Raw genomic sequence first — 12,743 nt, forward strand, 5'->3', positions numbered from 1 at the left:
CAATCTACAAACCCACCAAGAAAATCCAACAAATGCTCCGTTCAGCAAAGGACAAGAGGGATCCTCTCACCTCTGCAGGAGTCTACCATTGTGTACCATGCAGCTGTGGACAAGTCTACAGAGGGACCACCAAATGTGGCATTGCCCAAACAAGAATCCAGGAACATGAAAGGCACTGCAGACTACTCCAACCAGAGAAGTCAGCCATAGCGGAGCACCTGATGAACCAGCCTGGACACAGCATAGTATTTGAGAACACAAAAATGCTGGACCACTCTCACAACCACCATGTCAGACAACACAGAGAAGCCATTGAAATCCACAAGCATGTGGACAATTTCAACAGAAAGGAAGAGACCATGAAAATGAACAAAATCTGGCTACCAGTATTACAAAATTCTAAAATTAAAACAGCAGAGAGAAAAACAGGCAGGGACATCTAATCACCTTTCAAGAAGAGTTTGCTCCAGGCACAGTCAGCCCATTGTATGCTAATCAAGGTGGGCAGTTGAAAGATCCACACCTAGCCCAACTTACAAAAGCCTTTTGTCTCACCCTGGTCATTCCACAGATATATAAACCCCTTTTTTCCCAGCTCCAGCAGACCTCACCCTCTGAGGATGCTTGCCATAGATGCAGGCAAAACGTCAGGAGAAATGCCTCTAGAACATGGCCATATAGCCCGAAAAAAACCCACAAGAACTGAACCTATACTTCTTCTTGGCCTGTACTCTTCTTTCCTGGAGGATGGACTGATAGGATCTCCTCCTGGTCCAAGGCACTCTCCAAACTTTTCTCCGTCACCTCAGTTCCAAAGCATCTGGAATATTGTGTCCAATTCTGGGCACCACAATTCAAGAGAGATATTGACAAGCTGGAATGTGTCCAGAGGAGGGCGACTAAAATGATCAAGGGTCTGGAGAACAAGCCCTATGAGGAGCGGCTTAAGGAGCTGGGCATGTTTAGCCTGAAGAAGAGAAGGCTGAGAGGAGATATGATCAGAGCCATGGATAAATATGTGAGAGGAAGCCACAGGGAGGAGGGAGCAAGCTTGTTTTCTGCTTCCTTGGAGACTAGGACACGGAACAATGGCTTCAAACTACAAGAGAGGAGATTCCATCTGAACATGAGGAAGAACTTCCTGGCTGTGAGAGCCGTTCAGCAGTGGAACTCTCTGCCCCGGAGTGTGGTGGAGGCTCCTTCTTTGGAAGCTTTTAAGCAGAGGCTGGGTGGCCACCTGTCAGGGGTGCTTTGAATGCAATATTTCTGCTTCTTGGCAGAATGGGGTTGGACTGGATAGCCCATGAGGTCTCTTCCAACTCTTTGATTCTAGGATTCTATGATCTCTCTCTCCTCACTCTCTGCTTTCTGAATCCGTCAATCAAGGCTGCACAGCGGAAGGGGACCAATGGGGGCCTTGGGAGGGCTGGGTTTCGTGCGTTCGTCCAATGGGAGGGCGGAGGAGGAGGAGGGGGCGGGCTTCTTCTCGGGCGAGCCTGAGGGAGCTTCTCTGCACGCCCGCCAGTCCGCCATTTTTTCCCTGAGGTGAGGCGAGTGAGGCGAATTGGCGGCGGAGAAGAAAGCGCTTCCTCTGGAGAAAGCCACGGAGAAGGAGAGGCGGAGAGGTAGAAGGCCATTACTATTATTATTACTATTATTAGGATTGTTCCGAGGCCGTCTTCCTGTGTGTGTGTGTGGGGGGGGGGGGGGGGGGAGAGGGCGGCCTTCCCCCAGGAGGAAAACAAAGGCCTCAAAGACAGTGAAGCCTCTCCCCTCCCGCCCTTCTCCCTCCCAGGATGCACCGCGCCTCCGCCCCCTCCCTCCCTCCCTCCCTCCCAATGAACCCCCCAGAAAGGCTTGTATAGCATATGGCGTATTACATAGATTGATTTATCGTGTCATCAGCAACCATTGTATTAGGTTCTTGTGGGTTTTTTTCGGGCTATAGAGCCATGTTCTAGAGGCATTCTCTCCTGACGTTTCGCCTGCATCTATGGCAAGCATCCTCAGAGGTAGTAAGGTCTGTTGGAAGTAGGAAAAATGGGTTTATATATCTGTGGAATGGCTGGGGTGGGGCAAAGAGCTCTTCCCTGCTGGAGCTAGGTGTGAAGTCAGCCATAGCAGAGCACCTGATGAACCAGCCTGGACACAGCATATTATTTGAGAACACAGAAATGCTGGACCACACCAACAACCACCATGTCAGACTACACAGAGAAGCCATTGAAATCCACAAGAAGCATGTGGACAATGTCAACACAAAGGAAGAAACCATGAAAATGAACAAAATCTGGCCACCAGTATTAAAAAACTCTAAAATTATAACAGCTAAACAACAGAGAGGAAAAAACCAGGCACAGATTAACACCTCCCAGCAACAGATTTTCCCAGGCGCAGGCAGGCCTTCAAATGCTAATGAAGGTGATCAGCTAAACATTCACACCTAACTGCAGCAGGGAAGAGCTCCTTGCCCCACCCCAGCCATTCCACAGATATATAAACCCATTTTTCCTACTTCCAACAGACCTTCTCAATCTCTGAGGATGCTTGCCATAGATGCAGGCGAAACGTCAGGAGAAATGCCTCTAGAACATGGCTCTATAGCCCAAAAAAACCCACAAGAACCTAGTGATTCCAGCCATGAAAGCCTTCGACAATACATTGAACCATTGTATTACAATTCTAACAGAACAAAACAAACACACAGGCCTTTAAAGCCCTAAACGGTTCCGGCCCAAGCTACCTATCCGACCGCATCTCTGCCTGTTTATTTATTTATTTATTATTCTTGTATACCACTGTATCTCAAGCCCGAGGGCGACTCACAGCGGTTTCCAGAAAGCAAACAACAAAACCAGTAAAAACAGCGGTAATCAATATATCATAACAATTAAACTACACAATTCCATTTCTAACAATAAACAAACATCAATACACAGTTATCACAAAAAAACCCACCCCGGATTGCCTCATCATCCAAACGTGATCCAAATTCGTCGTCCATTGTTCCTTTTCTATGTTCAATTTACCAGAGATTGCACTGAATTACTCAAACGCCTGCACAAACATCCAGGTCTTCAACTTTCTACGGAATGACATGAGAGATGGTGCCAGCCTAACATCTACAGGAAGGGCGTTCCACAGCCGAGGAGCCACCACCGAGAAGGCCCTCTCTCTCGTCCCCGCCAATCGTGCTTGAGAGGCCGGCGGGACCGAGAGCAGGGCCTCCCCGGAAGATCTCAAAGTTCGGGTGGGTTCATAGGCCGAGATGCGGTCAGATAGGTATCTTGGGCCGGAACCGTTTAGGGTTTTATAGGCCAGTACCAACACCTTGAATTGGACCCGGTAGCAAATCGGCAGCCAGTGGAGCTGGTGCAACAGGGGGGTTGTGTGCTCCCTGCGCTCCGCTCCCGTTAGAATCATGGCTGCCGCGCGTTGGACTAATTGCAGCTTCCGGGCCGTCTTCAGGGGCAGCCCCACGTAGAGAGCGTTGCAGTAGTCTAGGCGGGATGTGACAAGAGCGTGTACCACCGTGGCCAAGTCAGACTTCCCAAGATACGGGCGCAGCTGGCGCACGAGCCTGAGCTGTGCAAATGCTCCCCTGGTCACCGCCGAAACCTGGGGCTCCAGGCTCAGCGACGAGTCCAGGGTCACACCCAATAAACCTATGAACCCACCAGGACTTTGAGATCTTCCGGGGAGACCCTGTTCTCGATCCCGCCTGCTTCTCAGGCTCGGCTGGCGGGGACAAGAGATAGGGCCATCTCGGTGGTGGCTCCTTGGCTGTGGAACGCCCTTCCTACGGACATTAGACTAGCACCATCTCTAATGGTATTCCGCAGGAAAGTGAAGACCTGGCTGTTTGAGCAGGCGTTCGAATAATTAGTGCAATGATTGGTTAATGAACACTGGAATGGAACAATGGACGACGAACCCGGACTACGCTTGGATGGTGAGAAGATTGGGTACGGTTGTTTTTTGTAATAATTGTGCATTGTAATTGCTTATTGGTAATTTATGGATAATGTGTTAAGTCAATTGTTATATGTTGTATGGAACCACTGCTGTTTCTACTGTTTTTACTGTTTGTGAACCGCTGTGAGTCGCCTTCGGGCTTGAGATACAGCCGTATAGAAGCAAAGTAAATAAATAAATAAATAAATATTAAAAAGAAGAAAAAAAACACACGCACACACAGATTTTGCAAACTAGGAAAATGGGGTTTATACATCTGTAGAATGCCCAGGGTGGGAGAAAGAACTCTTGTCTGTTGGAGCTAGGTTATTTTTATTTATTTGTCGTGTCAGAGCAACCAGTCCATTATATTACATTTCTAACAGAACAAAGCAAACAGACAGACAAAATACAAAATTTGTGAGTTTGGTAGTTGGTTAAATGTCCTTTGAGCAGTCTCTGGCCCCTTGGAGTGCCTCTGGTGTTGCTGCAAGAAGAAGGTCCTCCCTTGTGCATCATGTGGCAGGGCTCAGGGTGCATTGCAGCAGGTGGTCAGTGGTTTGCTCTTCTCCACACTCGCATGCCGAGGATTCCACCCTGTAGCCCCATTTCTTGAGGTTGGCTCTGCATCTCGTGGTGCCAGAGTGCAGTCTGTTCAGCGCCTTCCAAGTCGCCCAGTCTTCGGTGTGCCCAGGGGGGAGTCTCTCATTTGGTATCAGCCATTGGTTGAGGTTCTGGGTTTGAGCCTGCCACTTTTGGACTGGCTTGCTGGAGCGTTCCAGCGAGTGTCTCTGTAGATCTAAGAAAACGATGTCTTGATTTAAGTCGTTGACGTGCTAGCTGATACCCAAACAGGGGATGAGCTGGAGATGTCTCTGCCTTGGTCCTTTCACTATTGGCTGCTCCTTCCCGGCGGATGTCAGGTGGTGCAATACCGGCTAAGCAGTGTAATTTCTCCAGTGGTGTAGGGCGCAGACACCCCGTGATAATGCGGCATGTCTCATTCAGAGCCACATCCACTGTTTTAGTGTGGTGAGGTGTGTTCCACACTGGGCATGCATACTCAGCAGCAGAGTAGCATAGCGCAAGGGCAGATGTCTGCACTGTGTCTGGTTGTGATCCCCAGGTTGTGCCAGTCAGCTTTCGTATGATGTTGTTTCTAGCTTAATGTTTTTGCTTGATGTTCAGGCAGTGCTTCTTGTAGGTAAGAGCACGGTCCAAAGTGACTCCCAGGTATTTGGACTTTGGATTTATGTGAAATGACCATTGGAACGGCTCGGATTATGCTTGTGGATTACATGTTTAACTCTTAATATATTGCTTTTAATTGTTTTAAGGTACTTTTAAATTCTATTTTTATACTTATTTAAGTGCACATTGTTCTTTAGGTCATCAAATTGTTGCCTATGTTGAAAAGCCGCCTTGAGTCCCCTCCGGGGTGAGAAAGGCGGGGCAGAAATGTCCTAAATAAATAAAGAATAGGAGTAACCCCAGCCCAGCCCCCTTTATTCAGGACTAGCCATCCTCTGCCATGCGTTGCTGTGGCCCAGTCTGTGTATACGTGCTTTTTGTGTGTATAAATATATATCAGTGTATATGTGTATATATGTGCGTTTGCATATATGTACAGTATCCATATCTGTGTGTTTGTGGTTTTGCACACGTGTTGTAATATATATTTTTTGGCTTTTAAAGTATCGCCTTCTGTGTTTTTCAGTATTTTTATGAGTGATGGTCACTTGTCGGCCTGATACGTGTATTGTGTATAAATCTGGTGTCAATTCATCCAGTGGTTTTTGAGTTATGTTAATCCCACAAACAAACATTGTATTTTTATTTATATAGATTTATTATTGTTCAGACTATTGATTGTTTCATGATGTTGTGTTATGTTATTATGATGTCTTTATTTTATCTTATTTTACTGCATCGTGTTTTGTCCGGGCTCGTTTCCATGTAAGCCATCCTGAGTCTCTTCAGGGAGATGAAGGCGGCGTATAAAAGTAAGAAGCCAGATCTTGAAACTGCAAAGCCATTAAGTGCTAATCAAAGTGGCCAATTGAAACATTCACACCTAGCTCCAACAGACAAGAGTTCTTTCTCCCACCCTGGGCATTCTAGAGAGATATAAACCCCATTTTCCTAGTTTCCAAGAGACCTCACAACCTCTGAGGATGCCTGCCCCTGTCCATCCTTCATGGACTCCACTCTCCTTTGTTTGTTTGTTTATTTACGACCTTGATATGCCTTCTCACCCCAAAGGGGACTCAGAGCGGCTTGTGGTTGTTCATTCATTCAGTCACTTCCAACTCTTCGTGACCTCATGAACCAGCCCACGCCAGAGCTCCCTGTCGGCCTTCACCACCCCCAGCTCCTTCAAGGTCAATCCAGTCACTTCAAGGATGCCATCCATCCCTCTTGCCCTTGGTCGGCCCCTCTTCCCTTTTCCTTCCTTTCCCCCCAGCGTCATTGTCTTCTCAGTATATAGACATACAATATATTATATTATTAGCACAGTACAAAAAACATTGGTGTTGTTGTAGGTTTTTTTGGGGCTATATGGCCATGTTCTAGAGGCATTTTCTCCTGACGTTTCGCCTGCATTTATGGCAAGCATCCTCAAAGATAGTGAGGTCTATTGGAACTAGAAAATGGGTTTATATATATGTGGAATGACCAAGGTGGGGCAAAGAACTCTTGTCTGTTGGAGCTAGGTGTGAATGTTTCAACTGACCACCTTGATTAGCATTTGATGGCATGGCAGTTGTTTGGTGTGGCTTGTTAGTGCCTGGGACAATCTTTTGTTGAGAGGTGATTAGATGTCCTTGTTTGTTTCTCCTCTGTTGTTTTGCTGTTGTAATTTTAGAGTTTTTTTAATACTGGGAGCCAGATTTTGTTCATTTTCATGGTTTCCTCCTTTCTGTTGATATTGTCCACATGCTTGTGGATGTCAATGGCTTCTCTGTGTAGTTTGACATGGTGGTTGTTGGAGTGATTCAGCATTTCTGTCTTCTCAAATAATATGTTGTGTCCAGGTTGGTTCCTCAGGTGCTCTGCTATGGCTGACTTCTCTGGTTGAAGTAGTCTGCAGTGCCTTTCATGTTCCTTGATTCGTGGTTGGGCAATGCTCCTGCGTTTGGTGGTCCCTATGGAGACTTCTTGTCCACAGCTGCATGGTATACACTGGTGTGTTTGTGGGTGCAAAGGTGCCCATCACAGCCTTGGTGTGCCACAGATAGCAAGGAAGACACCCAGCCTTAGGATGGTATGCCTGGTCCTCTATATATGAAGCACAAGGAAAACAAAAGAGGTTTGGCTACCACCATGATAGAAATGAGTTATTTATTTATAATTTATTTACTTTACTTGTATACCGCTTTTCTCAGCCATCAGGCGACTCAGAGCGGTTAACAACCAGTATCAGCAACACAGTACAAAATCATTAGTCATTTAAAACAGTAGTATCAATTAATTAACATCAAAAACATCAATGCACACAATACAGCAGAGTTAGAGGAAACATGGCCCTCACCCTGAAGGGTACTCTGATACGTACAATATATTATACTATTAGCATAGTACAATATCAGTATTATATATTATTATATTTTACTGTAACATTATATTCTAATATCAGTAATATTACATACAAAATATATACAGTAATTACATGATATTAGTATTAGTATTACATTGTATTACATTATAATGTTATAAATATTATATGTATACAATATATTATATTACATTACATTATATTATATTATATTATTGGCATAGCACAGGAGAAAGAGTGGAACTGTCCCCTGGCCCCCTCTTCCTTCACTGTGGCCCAGAGCGGCAGTTGGTGTTGGGGGGAGGGGTCCCCAACGGATGACATATGCAAAAGACAAGATGGAACTGTCCCCTGGCCCCCTCTCTCTTCACTCTGGCCCAAAGTGACAGTTGGTACTGGAGGGAGGGGTCCCCAACTGATGACATGTGCAGAAGACAAGATGGAACTGTCCCATGACCCCCTCTCTCTTCACTCTGGCCCAAAGTGGCAGTTGGTACTGGGAGGAGGGGTCCCCAACCGATGACATATGCAGGAGGCAAGATGGAACTGTCCCATGACCCCCTCTCTCTTCACTCTGGCCCAAAGTGGCAGTTGGTACTGGGAGGAGGGGTCCCCAACCGATGACATATGCAGGAGGCAAGATGGAACTGTCCCATGACCCCCTCTCTCTTCACTCTGGCCCAAAGTGGCAGTTGGTACTGGGAGGAGGGGTCCCCAACCGATGACATATGCAGGAGGCAAGATGGAACTGTCCCATGACCCCCTCTCTCTTCACTCTGGCCCAAAGTGGCAGTTGGTACTGGGAGGAGGGGTCCCTAACCGATGACATATGCAGGAGGCAAGATGGAACTGTCCCCTGCCCCCCTCTCTCTTCACTCTGGCCCAAAGTGGCAGTTGGTACTGGGAGGAGGGGTCCCCAACCGATGACATATGCAGGAGGCAAGATGGAACTGTCCCCTGGCCCCCTCTCTCTTCACACTGGCCCAGAGCGGCAGTTGGTGTTGGGGGGGGGGGTCCCCAGCTGCAGACATATGCAGGAGACAAGATGGAACTGTCCCCTACCCCCTCCCTTCTCTCTGGCCCAGAGTGGCAATTGTTCCTGGGTTGATGACATGCAGGTGACCTGCTGATGACATGCAGGAGACAAGATGGAACTGTCCCCTGGCCCCCACTTTCATCAGTGTCGCCCAGAGCAGGAGTTGGTGTTGAGGGGAGGGGTCCCCAACTGATGACATATGCAGAAGACAAGATGGAACTGTCCCTAGCCCCCTCTCTCTTCACTCTAGCCCAGAGCAGCAGGTGGTACTGGGGGGAGGGGTCCCCAACTGATAACATATGCAGGAGGCAAGATGGAACTGTCCTCTGCCCCCCCCCCTTCACTCTGGCCTAGAGCGGCAGTTGGTGCTGGGGGGAGGGTTCCCCAACTTTAGTATTCTTGACCATGGGATCATACTCTCATTTTGTCCAAATTCACTGAAGCCATCTTTCTTGAAGTCTAGGATGCAATCAAAGGTATTTCCCCATTGTTCAAATATACAGATATGCCCACATTTGAACACTGGTGGAGTTTGGGGGAAACAGACCTTGACATTAGGGAATTGTAGTTGCTGGGATTTATAGTTCACCTGTAATCAAAGAGCCCCTCGAACTCCAGCAACAATAGAACTGGGCCAAACTTCCCGCACAGAACCCCAGTGAACAACAGAAAATACTGGAGGGATTTGGGAGGAATTCACAGTGATTTAGGGGAGATGTAGTTCACCTACATCCAGAGAGCGATGTGGACCAAATCAAGGATGGATCTAGACCAAACCCGACAAACAGACCCAACGTGACTGCTCCTGCTTCTGATTTGTAGCCCTGAATTCCCCACATGCTAGGGCATCTCCCAATTAGCTCAGCGTTTTTAGCAGCTATTCTAGCTGAACGCCGTCTGTGCTCTGTGTCATATGCCTCTGTCAACTCCAGCTCCTCATGCGGGGACATGAGAGAAGCCTCCCACAAGGATAAAAACATCAAAATCATCCAGGTGTCCCCTGGGCAACATCCTTGCAGACGGCCAATTCTCTCACACCAGAAGCGACTTGCACTTTCTCAAGTCACTCCTGACACGTCAAAAGAAAAAAAAATCCTGACCAAAGAAGTTTTGCTCCAAGCCTTGGGAATATCTATCTCTCTGGTTTTCTCTGTAAATATCATCCAGAGTGTGCCCATAGTTGTAAACTAGTTGGGGTTCAAGCATATATGTTTCATATTAATGTGATGTGATGTTTTAAACTACTGTTTATGAATCTTTGTTGTGAACCGGACTGAGTCCCTCTGCGGAGGTTGAGAAGACTGGTATATAAAAGTTCTAAATCAATCAATCAATCAAAACATATTAAGTTCTGCTGAAATAAACATCCAGGAAAATCTGGTGCTTGTGAAACTCTTTCTGTGTCCTGCTAAGAGGGGAACTCACCCACCTAAATGGAGAAAGCAGGAAAGGCCTTGTTTGGAAACACAAAGGATCTTCCATCTCCTGAGAGGGTCCACATGGGGGAGGAACCAGGCCTTGATGGGCTGCTGTAACTCTTTCGGGCTGTCTGGCCATGTTCCGGAAGCATTCTCTCCTGACGTTTCGCCTGCATCTATGGCAGGCATCCTCAGAGGTTGTGAAGTCTGTTGTGAACTAGTAAAACGGGGTTTATATGTCTGTGGAATGATGTCCAGGGTGGGAAAAAGAACTCTTGTCTGTTGGAGGGAGGTGTGAATGTTTCAATTAGGCCACCTTGATGAAATCTTTATTGTTCTGTATGCTTTCCATTGAATTGGCTGTATTTGCATCAGCTCCTTTATGATCTTAGAGCAGGGGTCCTCAAACTTTTCAAACAGAGGGCCAGGTCACAGTCCCTCAAACTGTTGGAGGACCGGATTATAATTTGAAAAAAACATGAATGGATTCCTATGCACACAGCACATATTTTGTCGAAGGCTTTCATGGCTGGAATCACTAGGTTCTTGTGGGTTTTTTTCGGGCTAAAGAGCCATGTTCTAGAGGCATTTCTCCTGACGTTTCGCCTGCATCTATGGCAAGCATCCTCAGAGGTAGTGAGGTCTGTTGGAATTAGGACAAAGGGTTTATATATCTGTGGAATGGCTGGGGTGGGGCAAGGAGCTCTTCCCTGCTGCAGTTAGGTGTGAATGTTTAGCTGATCACCTTCATTAGCATTTGAAGGTCTGCCTGAGCCTGGGAAAATCTGTTGCTGGGAGGTGTTAATCCGAAATGAACAAAATCTGGCTACCAGTATTAAAAAACTCTAAAATTATAACAGCTAAACAACAGAGAGGAAAAAACCAGGCACAGATTAACACCAAAATTAAGAACAATGTTAACAAATATAAACGTATTCGTTGATGAGATAGGATTGTTGTTGTTGTCGTTGTTGTTGTTGTGTGCTTCCAAGTCGTTTCAGACTTTGGTTGATCCTGAGTGGGGGCCGGGTAAATGGAGGGCAGTGTCCGGCCCCCGGGCCTTAGTGAGAGGACCCCTGTCTTATTTTTTTTTAATTAAATTTTCAGTTTATTACAAAGTATCACTAGTAGGTAAAAAAGGGTAAGTAGAAAAGAGGGGAAAAGGGTTATAGAATTAGATACTCAATACAATACAATATCATAAAAGATCCTAAAAAGGGGAAAGAAGAGTAACGGGATTGGGAGGTGGGGGGGGGGTGTATATGGGGTATAATAAGGGGAGCTGAAAGGGATAGAAGGGATAGGAGAAGGTTCAGGGATAAGGGGAGGATTGACTTCCGACTCCATTTACACCGCGTTTTCGGTTTATCTTCTTCTTTGTAGACTGTTGTCTTGGGTCGATCCCAAGAGGACCCGAGAGGACCCCTGTCTTAGAGGCTGGCTCCTTTTCCGTACTGTGGACATCACCTCTGATCCCATCATAAGCTCTGCATTTCCTTAAACCGTATGATGAAGCTCTGCCTGGGAGGACCCTATTCTGACTAAGAACATCCCGTCTATCTATTTGCTCATTAATTTCTGCAGCTGGGCCAGATGCCGAGCTCTTCTCAAGCTCCAAATCATGGGAGTTCTCTGGTAGCGATTCAGGGAGCACACCATCATCCTTCAGGGACATTCTCATGAGAAAACACACTTCAAACAAGGTTTGTTGCTTGTTGTTCATTCGTTCAGTCGTTTCCGACTCTTCGTGACTTCATGAACCAGTCCACACCATAGCTCCCTGTTGGTTGTCACCACCCCCAGCTCCTTCAAGGTCATTCCAGTCCATCCATCCCTCTTGCCCTTGGTCGGCCCCTCTTCCTTTTTCCTTCCATTTTCCCCAGCATTATTGTCTTCCCTAAGCTTTCCTTTCTTCTCATGATGTGGCCAAAAGACTTCATCTTAGCCTCTAGTCTCCTTCCCTCCAATGAGCAGTCGGGCTTTATTTCTTGAAGGATGGACTGGTTGGATCTTCTCGCAGTCCAAGGCACTCTCAGCACTTTCCTCCAGCACCACAAGTTCCAAAGCGTCTCCCTTCCTTCGCTCAGCCTTCCCTAAGGTCCAGCTCTCACATCCGTAGGTGACTCAAACGAGTCTACGTCCAATTGTTTTAGAGCACGGACTCTGTTGCCAACACTTTGAACTGCCCTGACTCCCCTTCGGAGTTGAGAAGGGCAGTAAACACCTACCACTAATAATAATAATAATAATAATAATAATAATAATAATACTAAATCATCAGACATTCTTTCAGCCCTCAAAGCAATAAACCTCTGTTCCTGTTGCCCTCAAACCCGGTCTATGTGTTGATCTGGTTTAAAAGTAGCAGGCACTACTTGTAGGCCCTTGTTTTTATTTAATGTCTGGGGGGAAATTGGTACATTTGCTTCTCCCTTTCCTCTCTGTCCCACCCACGTACGGGAGAGCATTTGAGAGGAAGCTTCTGAGGGAGGACTGGTCAGAGGAGATGCCCGTTCTTCCCCAGGCCAGGACTTCATTCCTTTTAATTCCTGCAAACATTTCTCCCTCCCTATATGGAAATGCCCTGTTTCTCTAGATCCTTGAGCTGTTGGGACAGAAGCAAAGGAGAAGAGGGATGACTGGGCTGAGGAAAACAAGCTGGGAAGGAAGGAAGGAAGGAAGGAAGGAAGGAAGGAAGGAAGGAAGGAAGGAAGGAAGGAAGGAGGCTTTCGTGCCTTGGCATCCCATCCTGGGCACAACGGAGGGAGGGAAAGGCAGA

General features: G+C 46.8%; 1 protein-coding gene across 5 annotated transcripts in view; it reads left to right on the forward strand.

Moving 5' to 3' along the window:
- The window catches only part of LOC132770347 (zinc finger protein ZFP2-like), an 88,464-nt gene that overhangs the window by 67,042 nt on the left and 8,679 nt on the right, over positions 1 to 12,743 (forward strand). The window contains exons 1-2 of one of the 5 annotated variants that reach the window (XM_067466172.1): positions 1,507 to 1,625; positions 11,348 to 11,667. The exons of 1 other annotated variant lie outside the window; for it this stretch is intronic. The gene's annotated coding sequence lies outside the window, so the exon portion shown is untranslated. Of the gene's footprint in view, positions 1 to 1,506; positions 1,626 to 11,347; positions 11,668 to 12,743 lie in introns of those variants that run through there. 3 more of the 5 variants (XM_067466166.1, XM_067466170.1, XM_067466168.1) reach the window with 3 other exon arrangements.

The sequence above is a fragment of the Anolis sagrei genome, chromosome 3 (genome assembly GCF_037176765.1).
Source record: "Anolis sagrei isolate rAnoSag1 chromosome 3, rAnoSag1.mat, whole genome shotgun sequence".
Classification (NCBI taxonomy): Eukaryota; Metazoa; Chordata; class Lepidosauria; order Squamata; family Dactyloidae; genus Anolis; species Anolis sagrei.